This window comes from Hermetia illucens, chromosome 5, assembly GCF_905115235.1.
Source record: "Hermetia illucens chromosome 5, iHerIll2.2.curated.20191125, whole genome shotgun sequence".
NCBI classification, from domain to species: Eukaryota; Metazoa; Arthropoda; class Insecta; order Diptera; family Stratiomyidae; genus Hermetia; species Hermetia illucens.
In genome coordinates, this window is record NC_051853.1 from 46,239,224 (window position 1) to 46,252,703 (window position 13,480).

At 41.7% G+C, this 13,480-nt stretch overlaps 2 protein-coding genes across 8 annotated transcripts in view; one reads left to right on the plus strand and one right to left on the minus strand.

Annotated features, from left to right (window-relative positions):
* The window catches only part of LOC119656544 (glutamine-dependent NAD(+) synthetase), a 222,357-nt gene that overhangs the window by 191,361 nt on the left and 17,516 nt on the right, over positions 1 to 13,480 (minus strand). The gene's annotated exons all lie outside the window — the stretch shown is intronic.
* The window catches only part of LOC119656542 (cytosolic carboxypeptidase Nna1), a 183,480-nt gene that overhangs the window by 165,029 nt on the left and 4,971 nt on the right, over positions 1 to 13,480 (plus strand). The gene's annotated exons all lie outside the window — the stretch shown is intronic.

The following is a 13,480-nucleotide window of genomic DNA, read 5'->3' on the forward strand; positions in this document are numbered from 1 at the left end:
AAAACTGATTCTGTGATGCTTTCGCAAAGATTTGTGTCCTCAAGTTTATCATCATCAACGGTGCAACAACCGGTATTCGGTCTAGGCCTGCCTTAATAAGGAACTCCAGACATCTCGGTTTTGCGCTGAGGTCCACCAATTCGATATCCCTAAAAGCTGTCTGGTGTCCTGACCTACGCCATCACTTCATCTCAGGCAGAGTCTACTTCGTCTTCTTTTTCTACCATAGATATTGCCCTTATAGACTTTCCGGGTGGAATCATCCTCATCCATACGGATTAAGTGACCCGCCCACCGTAACCTATTGAGCCGGATTTTATCCACAACGTATCCAGTTCTTCACAAAAAAAATCTAAAAAAGCGAAAAAAACGGCCTTCACACGAGATGACCCCCTTAAAAGAAGGACATGTGCCACCTATTGGCAATACCCCCAAACCTTGACTGACTGGCAAGAAAAATTGACAAACAGGTCCTTCTTTGGTTTACCTGTACAGATTAACTATGCAGGTAGGCCTTTTGGGCGTGCCAGAACGGGGAACTCAGTCCCCTTTTTATTCCAGTTGAATTGTTTCCGTGGATAGGAATTTGGCAGTACAATGGCCCCGCTTAGAAACGAAAACTACGTACCGCCAGCACCCTGGCGAAACGAAAACTGGTCAATGAAGGAATTCACTTAAGGGGTCATCCTGAGTGAAAACTTTTTTTCGCTTTTTTGGGATTTTTTGTGAGGAACTAGATAGAGATAGGAATGCGAGTTTTTCATCATATTCTTGATAATATCTTGAGTGTGTTCATCATAAAGAGCAACTTATACACCCATCTCCAAAACGGGTGTCTTTCGGGTACCTGCTCATCTTAAAGAGAAAACTAAACGGAAATTTATCGTGTGGACTATAGAACGGTTCGCAAAGTAGGATTGCCTTGGTAAACTTTTTTTTTGGATTTTGGTGGTTTTCGGGTCCTCTTTAATATACAATTATCCTAGTTTGTGAACCGTAGAAAGGTGTTCAGAACAAGTTGTCAACATTTCAAAGGATTTCGTTAGATAGATTTTGGGTAGCACCCGATTTTGAATATGTCGTTTCGAGGAAAACGCATTTAAAAATTTTAATGTGATTATTAATCATAAAATCCTAAGTGACCATTAATCTACTATACTTGGTCCATAAACCTTCCGTTTCTTTCAAAAACACATGTAAGCTCTTGGCTTCAGTTTTCCCCCTTTAGCAAAGTCATTCAAAGGTCATTCTGATCAGTAAATTTGCGCTTCAGTATGGCGATCGACGTAATCCTGACATACTATGCTTTACCTTGTTAACACTATAATTTCCGAATGACTCGGAATACCAGAAAATCACTTTGCACAAATATTTTACACTATATCTAGATACAATTGATGCCAAAAAAATCGTTTCCTTGGATCCGACACACGGGATGACCCCCTTAATTTTTGTCGTGTCGTGGGAAAAATGGCTGCAGAGATCGACATTCAAATAATACCATTGTTGTCAAAAAGGAACTTAAAATCAATTTCTTGAAAATCGTTTTTAATTTCGTCGATTTTATCCACACTTTCGCTGAAATCAAAAATAAAAAGAGACTTATTTTTTTCCTAAAACGGGATATGTTTTTTTATTGGTAAATACGTATTTCGGGCACCAGTTGTATCCCCCCACCTAAGGTTGTTTAAATATCAAGTTTTAGACATCGGGATTTGGGTGACTGATGCCTTATTTGGCACCTCTCGCAGAAGCTTCGCTTGTAGGTTGTGGTTTATTCTGTGGCCCTTTGGTCCCCATCACATCGGCAAGCTCTCTTGCCCGTCTAACTTCCAACCGTTCCCGCATTTCTTAACAAAGTTAACGTTGACCCACGTGATACTGTATCCTTACTCTAGGATGTACTGTGATATCACAGATTTCAGTGTTGCGTTCTTCCTTACCGTTTCCGCTCCTCTCTCGTGCTCTACTCCGCTTACTTAAACCTGTCTTCTCGTTTCTCCTACATAGATCTTCTTGTAATCTGGAACGTTACGCTAGATTCGTCCCTTAATTTTGTGATCAGGCTAGGATCCCCTGCTTTTAAAATGATACATCCTACTCGATGACACCATGCCGATGTTAATCCCTTTCATCGTTCTTTTAAGCTTCGACGAAGCCGCAGAGTGTATGACCACTATTTTCTTTTCCCTTTTAAGTTTTTAAGTTGTTGAGGAGGAATGTCAGTGCCCGCATTTCTTGGAGTTTCGCCTTTTTCCTCATGAGACTTTCAAAAAATCAAAGGTTGGAACACGTTTTTGGCCCCAGAGTCGATGATGTACTCTTTTTCCTTCATAATTCTTTCAGCACTGACGAGCACGAAGAATAATCTGTAGATCATTACATGGAAAGGAGCCATTTTATGTGAATGACGTTTCGGAATCGTTCGCTGTATATGTGTAGGTTTTCTATCAATATCAAAAGAGATCACCTCCCTCTCCTCCCTTTAATAATTCTTAAATCTAGAAATGGGAGATCTCCATTGTAAATCTTAAGCTACGACGTACCTTACATACCTTATGTACATATTGACAATGATGAAAATGTCATCTACATACCATGTCCAGATTTTAGGGAGCAGCCTTTCGGAATATAGATCATTCTCGATCCTATCGATGAATATGTGACTTACTATTATTTCTGGTTGCCACTCCTCTGGTTCATTTGTTGAACTATAACGTAAAAACCAAGAAGATCTCAAACATGCATATCCCCGTAAGTTTCCTAAGCATCCCGGTGTCTCGTTTCCACGCCCCTCCCGATAAAGAAGCGCCCCCTTCACCTAGTTGCTTGGAAACAAGGACTTCCACGCCGAATGACACTAGCCGTTCATCCGGTATCGTAAACTCCACATCCTTTAGTTTCCTGGTAAGTTTCACTCGATTCCTGATGGTTTTTTCCAGTGGTTAGTCCCCTTAATCCTATTTGCATGGCCTATTTATGCCAAGCCAGAAAATGGCATGGGCAACTCTAGGACAAAACATCGTAACATCATCGTGCGCCGAACAAGTTCGTTGTTTGTAATAGTATCAGGACGCCATACCCCAATTCTGAAGCTTTTGAGTAGCAGTGGAGATCAATTTCCGTGTGCTACTCCCATATAGAATCACAACAAGAACATTAGTATAGAACACTTGATCTTGGTATTGAGATAACTGCATATCAAGATTTTAGAAAAGGTAGTGAAAACGGATCTAATACTGGTCACACTTCCTAGATATACAAATTGATCGACGCCTTCGATGCTCTGCCCATTAATGCAGATAGGGAGAGTGCGATGATCCGCCAGACTGAGAACCTTGGTTTTATTGGTATTTATCTTCCAACTCCAACTCAACTTGCCTTTCTTTCTAAATCCAAGGTCATTTGGCCAAAGTAGATGAACCGGTGAGAGCAAACAAATGTTATCATCGTAGCCGAGGTGTTTGAGGAAAGATGTCATAGTCCATTGAATTCCTCCACGTCCTCCAGATTTTACTTCGGTGCAGCACGCGAGATTTTGGGTCATCATATGTCGTTCTGATAATGGCTATTAGTTTCTCCGGAATGCCTCTCCTGTGTAGAGTACTCCAGATACACTCCCGGTTCACGCTATCGAAAGCTTTCTCGAAATGGATAAAGAGCAGGTGAAGCAGACGTCTATGTGGTCTATGCAGAAGGATCCGGAGCGGAAACCAGCATGCCCTCCGTTGTTCAAGATTTCGAGATGTTTTTGATGCTTTCCAGGATTATTTTAGCTATTACCTTTGCAACGGCAAGGAGCACGCATCATCCCCTTCTTCCACTCTCTGCAAAAGGTCGCCGATTCCCAATATTTTCGTACGGGTGGAAGTAGCAGATCTGCAGTGACTGTAGAAGTAGTGGTAAACAACTCTGGGGAGAGACCGTTAAGCCTAGCGGTTTTACTCCATTTGAGGGCATTGATGGGATGGCCCAAATGATTCCCTTCTGCTTTGAGGAACAGTCCATATCCGCATGTTACGAAGACTAGCCATTTTATCCACAAGAGGAGGAACCGCACCGGGTGTGATATGGTTAAGGACCGTGGTGAAATGATCTTTCCACCTGTCCAGTTGTTCATCATCTTCGATGAGAAGTCGACCGTTGGCGTCCTTCACATCGCGCTTTCGTAATGCGATATACATTTCTGAAATCGTTGGAATCTGCGACATCCTCCGCTTACCTGATCAACGCAATAGCAGATCTTATGACGCCCCTTGGGGACATGGCCGACGACCTGTGTAGCACCCGAGAAAACAGAATTTTTAATGGCGGCCCAGTGCTCATCGATATTCTAGTTTTATCCGCCATTCGATCAGCAAGATAGATCTGGAGCGACAGCTGGGTCATACAAGCGGTCGATGTTGAACTAGGGAGGTCGAACTCCCCAACGCTGCGAGAAGTGGCGAACACAATACGCAAGCGAACGTAAGCGGCAATCAGATGGTAATCCTTTTCGAAGCCGATCTCAGCGCCTCTCTGTGCTCGAACAATGTGCCACCAATGACGAGGCGGTGGAAGTTGCAGAAATCCACGTACCTCTCAGCATTATCCATTATCCATTATCGTTATGGTCGACAAAATGCGTGTTTCCCCATCATATGTCTGGGCAAGGTATTGTCAGATCCCACCTTGGTATTCTGATTACCCAACACGATCACAATATCACCTTTAGTAAGCCTTCTTTGAACTACGTTTAATTGCTCAAAAAAAAGATTCTTCTCCACTAAAAAGCGAAGTCTCCGTTGGTGCATAGTATTGGACAATTTGATGCTCCTTAATCTGAACCGGAATCTTGCAGTTAGAAGTCTATCAGAGACCAGAAAAGCAACCATGTCAGGAGCGCATGCCTCGCGGCTGCCGTCAGAAGCAATCCGACACCGGATTCGCATTCTCAGGACCCTCATAACTATTGCCAGGGAGTGCGCACAAATTTCAGGAGCCAATCATAGTCTGTCTTCGATAGCTAAAAGTCATTGCCCTGAGGTCAGTCCCTATTCGAGGCATTGTTGACGTTGACGACAAATTTCGATTACTTTTAGTGGACAAGCAGAAAAGACTTTGAATGTATTGTTAAGCCCCAACTCACAGGGCACAACCTTTATTGCAAATATTTCTGAGAATAGCGTTCTAGCTATAGAGGAGTAGTAGTTGGCGATAAATATTTCAAGCAAAAGCCGTTGCGACGATCAATTATTATTATTCTGTTAAGGGAAAGTCGCATCGCCTCCTTGAAGAACTATTGTGCCCCTTTTTCTGGTTATAGTGTACCTATTGATCATAGTATCTCAAGCAGGCCTGTAACCGTTAGGAACTTTAGTATGTTCCCCACTTCCAGATGTTTCAGCTTTGCATCTGGTATTAAGTGTTCTCCCAGATGTCTCGACCTACTTTGCACAAGTGTCGGACACTGTCCCAGGACAGTATAGAGGTTTCGTCCTCCTCCGCACAAAACCTGCAGGCAGTGTCCGTATATATCCCTAGTTTCCCTAGGTGATAGTTCAGCCGACAATGACCAGTGAGAATTCCCACTATGATTCGGAGGTCTTTTTGGTGAGGTTTAAGCTATCCTTTGTACGCATGGGTTCGTATCCCCCAATAAGCACCTTGGACTGCTCCATCCCTGGTAGGCCCCGTAGCCATGAAACCGTTTCCGATTCCACAGAAGGGTTCTGGCCCGTGTAAAGGCATCCCTGCTCTCTTCTTGGCTAGTTCATCCGCAGCTTCGTTGCCTTCCAACCCAGCATGGCCTGGAACCCAAAGTATCCAAACCTTGTTGGACGAGCCGAGTGTATTCAATCTCTCAAGGCATTCCCATACCAGTTTAGAGTTCACCTGGTTGGACCTAAGTGCCTTGATCGCTGCTTGGCTATCGGTGAGAATAGCTATGTTCTGCCCCCTGTAGTTCTTTTGCAGATTAAAGGAGGCACATTTGTCTATGGCGTACATTTCCGCCTGGAAAATGCTAGTGTACCTGCCCATTGGCTCAAGGTACATTTTCCTTGGACCAATGACACCGGCACCCGCTCCCTCTGCTGTGAGGGATCCGTCAGTGTACCAAGTAATCAGTTGGTGGTTTAAGCCGTATGTCGCAGCCACGCTCTCCCAGTTTGCCTTGTTACTCCAACGTGTTTCAAACTTCTTATCGAAGTGAAACCTCGTTGTCATGTTGTCCCTCGGTATCAGTAATTCGGGATACCGCCTAGAAAGGATATCAATCTTCCTTCGATTTAGGCAGCCCCCCGCCTCACTCATACTACCGGCCATCCTGAATATTGATCTCCTTGCCTGCATCTGTATGTGCAGATGGAGAGGGGTTAATCCCAGAAGGACCTCCACGGATGCCGTTCGGCATGTCCTCATTGCCCCACTGATACACACGCAAGCCAGCCTTTGGAGCTTATGTAATTCCCTGCCTTGTGTGCTGAGTTGGGTTCTTTCTGCCCAGATTACCGCTCCATAGGTAATCATTGGCCTTACTATTGCAGTATATATCCAAAGTAGTATCTTCGGGCTGCAACCCCATTTTTTTCCTGCTATGGATCTGCAAGTCATCAGAGCCCTCGTGGCTTTCCGACAAGTGTTTCCAACATGTGTCTTCCAGAGTAATTTTTGGTCTAGCGTGATTTCCAAATATTTGACCTCTGTTTCTCGTTTCACCTCCATATCATGTAATGTTATGGCTTTCAGGTGATCGCCTTCTAGTGAATGGTACTATGGTGGTTTTGGTTGGGTTGATCCATGCGACGATCAAACTACAGGGTCAAAATAGGCGAGATTACATCCTGCCTCAGGAAAAAAATCATGTTGAAACTATGTTGCAGATTCCTGAGCAATTATTTTGCTACTTGTTATTTGTATTTTTACAGAAAATAGAATAGATTCCTTTGTATGTAGCAACCCGAAAGAAATTTTGGGCTGTCCAATGTCAATATTCTTGTTATGTATTCAGGTGAAACCCAAAAAAAAGTTTGCAAATGAGAGGAACTCATGTCGTGTTTCCAGGTCATATTTGAAGATTGATTACATTTCAAACTCCATTACAGAGGGTGCGTTTTGATTGTGGTGTGATTGAGGCGTGAGTTTCGCGTTCCTGGCCTCCTGACCGGGTTTCACTTTAGAAAACTCCATTATATATTGTTTTCACCCCCACAAAAACACTTCCAGAAAATCAACAACCGCTTATATCCACCGTAGTCAAATATAAACGGGGATTTTCAGAAACTTTGATTCGAATTCGAACTCGATTTGGAGATGAAACTTTCCTTGAGACTTACGTGGGTGAATGGCAAAACATTTTTCTGAAGAGCGAGGGATGGTGGCAAATAAAAATCCCTAAACTTGCGTTACCTAATCTCTACAAAAATGAAAAATCTGAAAGAAATCCTGCGGCGCATTACTGCCCAATTCGATGACTTAAAAGGGCATCGATGAATCGTAACTCTCATTAGGGCTAGCTGTTGGAAGATTGATCTTAAGTGACGTTTAGAATTCAGTGAATATTTAGAAATCGATACTGAGCTGGGCGACGTCCTCAGAAGGCGAAGATAAATAATATTTGAAATCTGTGGAAAATGGCTGCCTCCTTCTGTCAAACCTCGAGACTTCTAGCTGTTTTTGAATTCAGTGTGTGTCTCAATGGTAGTCATAGTGTCATATAGTTTAGTCTCGTGTTATATCGAATATGTTTATGATTAATCCAAATGACATTTGAGGAGGAGTGCAAGGTTTTTGGAAAGACCTGTCGGGAGTTGAAGCACATCTTGGTGTGTGCGGACAACCAAGTAAGAAGTACTCCAAAATATAAATGGCTTAACATTGAAAATTGCTGAAACAAATCGAGTTTTATTGGGGATGATTCTGTTAGCGTTTTTATGAAAATAATAATAATAACAAACCAATTCGTCACAATTTTGAACCTTTTTCGCGTCTATGGGTCCACAATAATTTTATATAATTTACATAATTGTTTTTTTGTTTTTTTATTTCAAGTTTCCGACGCCGCTTCTGACATCCGCAAAAACTTGATGAATTTCAATTTTTGACCATTTTTTTTATCCTTAGTTTTCTGGATGAGGGCTTCCGATGAGTCGCTTTTCTCTGATATCTCGCATTTGATGTCCTGCAATCAAACTTTTGCATAAGTTGAATGTGGACCGTCTGTCCTTTAGATCAAAGGATGAAATCCAAAAATCAAACTATTTCGTATATCTGTTCATTAAATTACCCCGGAATCAGTAGAGAGACGGGATGAGACGATACCGTCAAAATTCTTGCCTGCAACTCTTCAATATAGGGCAATTTGTACGAAGCCAGGATGTCGATACAGGTAGTTTAGATGACGTATGGTTTACCGGTGAAATTCATACGTACTTGCATCGCACCTGGGTGCTTTTTTCCTTTGGTCGTTTCGAAGCTTATCTTATTCTCATACACTATATGTTTACATCCCCTAGTAGCCCACAGATAAAGCTTTTGCGTAAGATTATGGCAAGCAAAGTGAGATTATCCTGTGAAGCGACAGTTAAAATTTTCAATTCCATTCCATTTGATGGGAGAATGTCCCGTTTCAATTTTTATTGGGACCTGTGATAACGTAACCTCCAACATACTAGCCCCTATTTCACGAGCTTTCGCATAATAGAAGTCAAAGTAGCCCTGAAAAGTACTAACCGAACCCATAGATTTAATATGCCACATATTAATATTTAGGTAAAGACTTCAACCATGACCATGAAATTTTGTCATTCACCACGTCAATGAGGTAATACCACCAAGTTATTTTAGGAGTGACATGCCATGTAGGCAGAGGATGCAATTTCATCCACACGAAAAACTCTACGCATGGTAACTCGAAGCCTTCCCAGCCACTATATCTTCATCATGCCAATCACTAATTGTATAATCTATGCTACGAATAAACAAATCTATCTTGTTGTTCAACTATGCCCGAGTCATAGTTTTGGTCATGTAAAACTCAGATACTCACGGCAAGGTGGAAAGGACCATGGCAGAGGCTGCAAGCATCCAATGTTTGTCAAAATCAGTGCCAATGCCAAGTGAGCTGATACTACAGACATATCTATGTATGTACAATGTCTACTTGCATCCAAGTCTTGTCATGGCATGTATCTGACTACTGAGTAGATTTTTTTTTTTGAGGGAGTGTTCGTCACGATGTTTAACATGCCAAGAATTATCTGAAGCGGCTTGGGAATCTCGATATAATTTCCTTTGATGCCGAATAGCATGAAGTCGTTTGTTTCATCGGACATGGGAAGTGAACTATGTTTGGGCACGTGTACGGAGAAGATAAATCATTTTCTGCTAATTTGTTCATAGATGTGGTGCCTGAATGATTACTAGCTGTTTCGAATGGTTGCATCTTATCAATCTGATGTCAAGAGGAATATTCAAGATAAGTGGATAGTAAGCACTCTAAGTCTCTGTGAGTTGTCAACTTTGGTGTCAGCATTATCGTTATCTGTGCTGATTGCAATGCATCCATCTGAACATCTGATTTTGATTTATTCATTGTCTAGCAAAAATGTAGATGAAAGATAGATCTGCTTATGTCAGGACTTTGCATGTGGAAAAATAGGAAAACGAAAAGTGAGGACTCAAAATAGCATATGCTCGTCGTTTTGTTGGTCGAAAATGTGTATTGTTAGCAGATAGGGAATATTGAATTTTACTATCATTTCGCGGAAACGTAAAATTACGCATTTGATTTTAAACTTGAGAGTGATGACATAATTGAAAAATATTCTATTCTGTGAATAAAGTATGCAATAATGTTCAGCCATTGAAAATGCTACCTTCTTACAAACGAACAAAATGGCTTAATCCCTATCAGAGGACTATTATTTCAAAAAATTCTCCTACCCTTAATAACTTGGAACACTAACCCCTATTGAATTTCAGTCCTTAGTCCTAATATCTCTTTGTCGGGCTTTAGTTCCACTTGACACTGATACACATTGATAACTGTGAGCAATTGCAATTTCCAAAGCCCGTTATCAGTCAATATCGTAATTCTCCGACAAAAGCGAGCAGTCTGAATAGCTTGCCTTTCGAGGTTTTGTGTGAAACAAAACCTTATTAAAATCGATTCAATATCTGTCTGTCTGTCTGTTACACCCGATTTACTCGAAAGCGACTGAACCGGTTGTCACGAAATTTGGTGAGAACATGTGGTCTATGTGTCCCTGCCATTTTGTGTTGAGTTTGAAAGGGGGGCTCCTCGTACATGCGAAAAAGGGGTGTAATTTTTTTCACACAACATGGTCGCGTGGGGTATCAAATAAAAGGGATTAAATAGTTCTTTCCGAAATTGAAATTATTTCTGATATTGAGTGAAACATATGGGAGTGAGTGCTCAAAGTATTTGCTCCAAAAAGTGAAACATGTCTCGTTCTCAGAACAGTGGCTCAACTATATAAAATCTAGGTCTCAAAATACATTGTTTAAAAGGCGGAGTCAATTCGCAGGAACTGATAATCTTGACACCTAATCCCAGTTAGACTATAGAACTTTTTACTATCTACAAATTAGCCAGGGTCGCAGAGCCCAGAAACGATAATACAATTTCCTTGACGTTATTTAGTGTTTTACATTGTTAGATGAAAATATTCTTTGCTTCTACCATGACTCCATTATTATTAAGTATGGATACTGGAAAGCTACTGTGCAAAGAATAACTACACTCTTATTTATCACCCGTGTTGTTGACTAAAACTCGGAGTCTTATCTACTGTACTAATTTTGAGAAGCAACTAATTTTACAGACAATTTTACGAGTGTTACGATTTTTGCACCCAAGCCTAATAAGATGAAGGCCACTCAAATCTGAAAGACTAAGAAGTAGCATCTAAATATCAGAATAGAGCTATCCATGGATCCTAGAAAGCTCGCCTATTCCAGTTCAAAATTATAGCTGCAGGGTTCGGATAGCTTATATTTAAATACCTTGCTTTCATAATCAACGCAGAAGTAAACACAAATGTGGTATCAGACCAATGTTGTTAATGAATACGAGGTTCTTTTCTCCTCTTATAGCTATAATAGTTTCAGCCTTAATTTCGATTACGACATTTTGTGTCAACCTGATGAGCATTATTAGAAGAAGAAAGAGTGTTCCAATTCAATGCAGCGCGATGAGTGAGGTTTGTGAATTTTTGGATCTTACATGACATTATCATTGGCAGTGCAGTATTCCAAAAGATGCCACAAAAACCCTTGAGTTTCGATTAGCTGATTTTTTGGTCCGGATTTTAGTTCTTCATGGTACGCTAGTGTGCAGCATTTTCAACTGTTAAACCACCCTCGATTACCCGCTACTCCTTAGATTTACCAAAAAGTCGTAAATTACCAGGTAGAATTGGCTCAATCTTTTTTCGAAATTTATTAGAAACCTCCTTAAAATGATCCTACAAGCAAAAAAGCGTAAGGGTAGACCACAGTATAAACAAAGTATATTGGATAGTTTAGTCGAAATTCAGCTATTCACTTATGCGCCATCGCTCGCGGTTACCTGAAATCCGCTGCAGCTCCCACCGCGACTTCCCAAGACGCGCGCATTCCTCCTCTACTGTTGAGCTAAATGCCCTTGAGGCAACCCACTCGTCGGCCATCTTGGCAGAGTGAATTCCACTGCATGGGATAGCCTGCAATGCAATTGTCGTCAAAGTGTGACCTGCCATTTCCGTCTTCCGACTACAATGCCTAGTAATGGCAGGCCTGTGCGCCAATCAAATTCTTCGTTTGAGATAGTGTCAGGCCAGCGCACTCTGATGACAAAACGCAGACAGGTATTGACGAAAGCTTTGAGATTTTTTCGTGTGCTACTCCCATATAGCAACCCGGAAGGAACACAGAATTGGCAATAGCACACTTCCTTGAGAGCAACCTTTCGTCGCTTCATTGTTAGGTAGCGAGCAACACCCACTTCAGCACGCAGCAATCTCTGCGCTAACATAGCATAGATCCACTTAATTAACGTTTCATCAACACCATGCTCTCTGGTGGGATCATAGAGCTTTTAGAAGGGCGCACAGTTAAGCGCTCCTTCAATGTCCACGAACACCCCCATCGCGTATTCGGCTTTCATAGTTGTGTTCTCTACCTTAAACCAAAGAGTGAAGAACAGACTCACAGGACTCTCCACGTTGTTACGCATGTTGGTTTTCATTTGCTGGGTGCTAAGTGCACATCCTGCTTTCTCACGAATGTGACGCTCAACCAGACTCTCCAGACATTTCAGCTAAGATGATGTTAAGCTGATTTTCCTGAAACTCTTTGGATTTGAATAGTCATCTTTCCCAGGCTTAGGTATGAAGACTACCTTAACCTTTTGCCAGCAGGAAGTACGTAGCCCAAAGCAAGACATCCTTGAAAAATATTTCTTAGAAGTTGCTCTAAGTGTTCTATACCCGACTTTAGCATTGCTGGATAAATGCCAGCCATGCCAGGTGCTTTGAAGTGTTCAAAGGATAGGATAGCAGTCCTCGCTTTTTAATTGGTAACAACCGCTTTCGCAGTGTTCAAATTCCCCTTGCAGCAACTTCGTGTTGAAAGGTTTGCAGAAACTCGAATTCTCAAAATTCAATTCTCTCACTCCCTCTTCTGAGGCCCGTTCTCTCGGGTGGTGTACTTCCAAGAAAAGCTGTATAGACTCAACTCTGGAGTTCGTGAAAGTACCATCCGGTTTTCTAAGAAAGTCCAACTTGGCCGACTCATTCTTATTAAGGACTGTGCACAGCCTGCAAGTCTTCCTCTCTCCTTACAGTTTCTCACAGTATGCACTAAAGGAGTCTCATTTAGAAGTCTCTTATATTCACGCTGTGAGTTCCGGAAGTTTAACCAGTCTTTACCCTTATTGCTTTTGCAAGCACGATTTAGAAGTCGTCTGGTTGATTTGCTGAGTCTTTGCAGTTCTCGATTCCAACATGGAACCGTTTTACCAGCCTCGGGAAGTAGGACAAGCCTCTTCAAAGCACTCTAAAAGTGTGTGATTCAGAGTTTCCTATTGAACTCCACTTTGTTGCCGGAAAGTTCGTAGTGAAGATAATAGCCTAAATTATTCTGGAATGTACCTCCTAGAAAGCTAGATCGACAAATTACAGACTAATGTCCGCTCTGGATTATCCTACACTGATCGCACCGAATAACTCTGGAACAGTATTTAGAGTCTAGATATCCGCACATCCCACACATGACAAAGGGGGGTGTAAAATTTTTTTCTCTGCAAATATAGTCATGTGGGATATCAAATGAAAGGTCTTGGTTGGTACTCTCCGATGCCGGTCCCAGTTTTGACATTTTCTGATAAGGTGGGAAGTGTGGGAGGGTCGAAAGTGACTATTTCTTTAGCGGACCCATTCTCAGAAACTAATAAACCGAAAAATCTGAAAAAAAATTTCAGGAACTCACAGCGTGAATA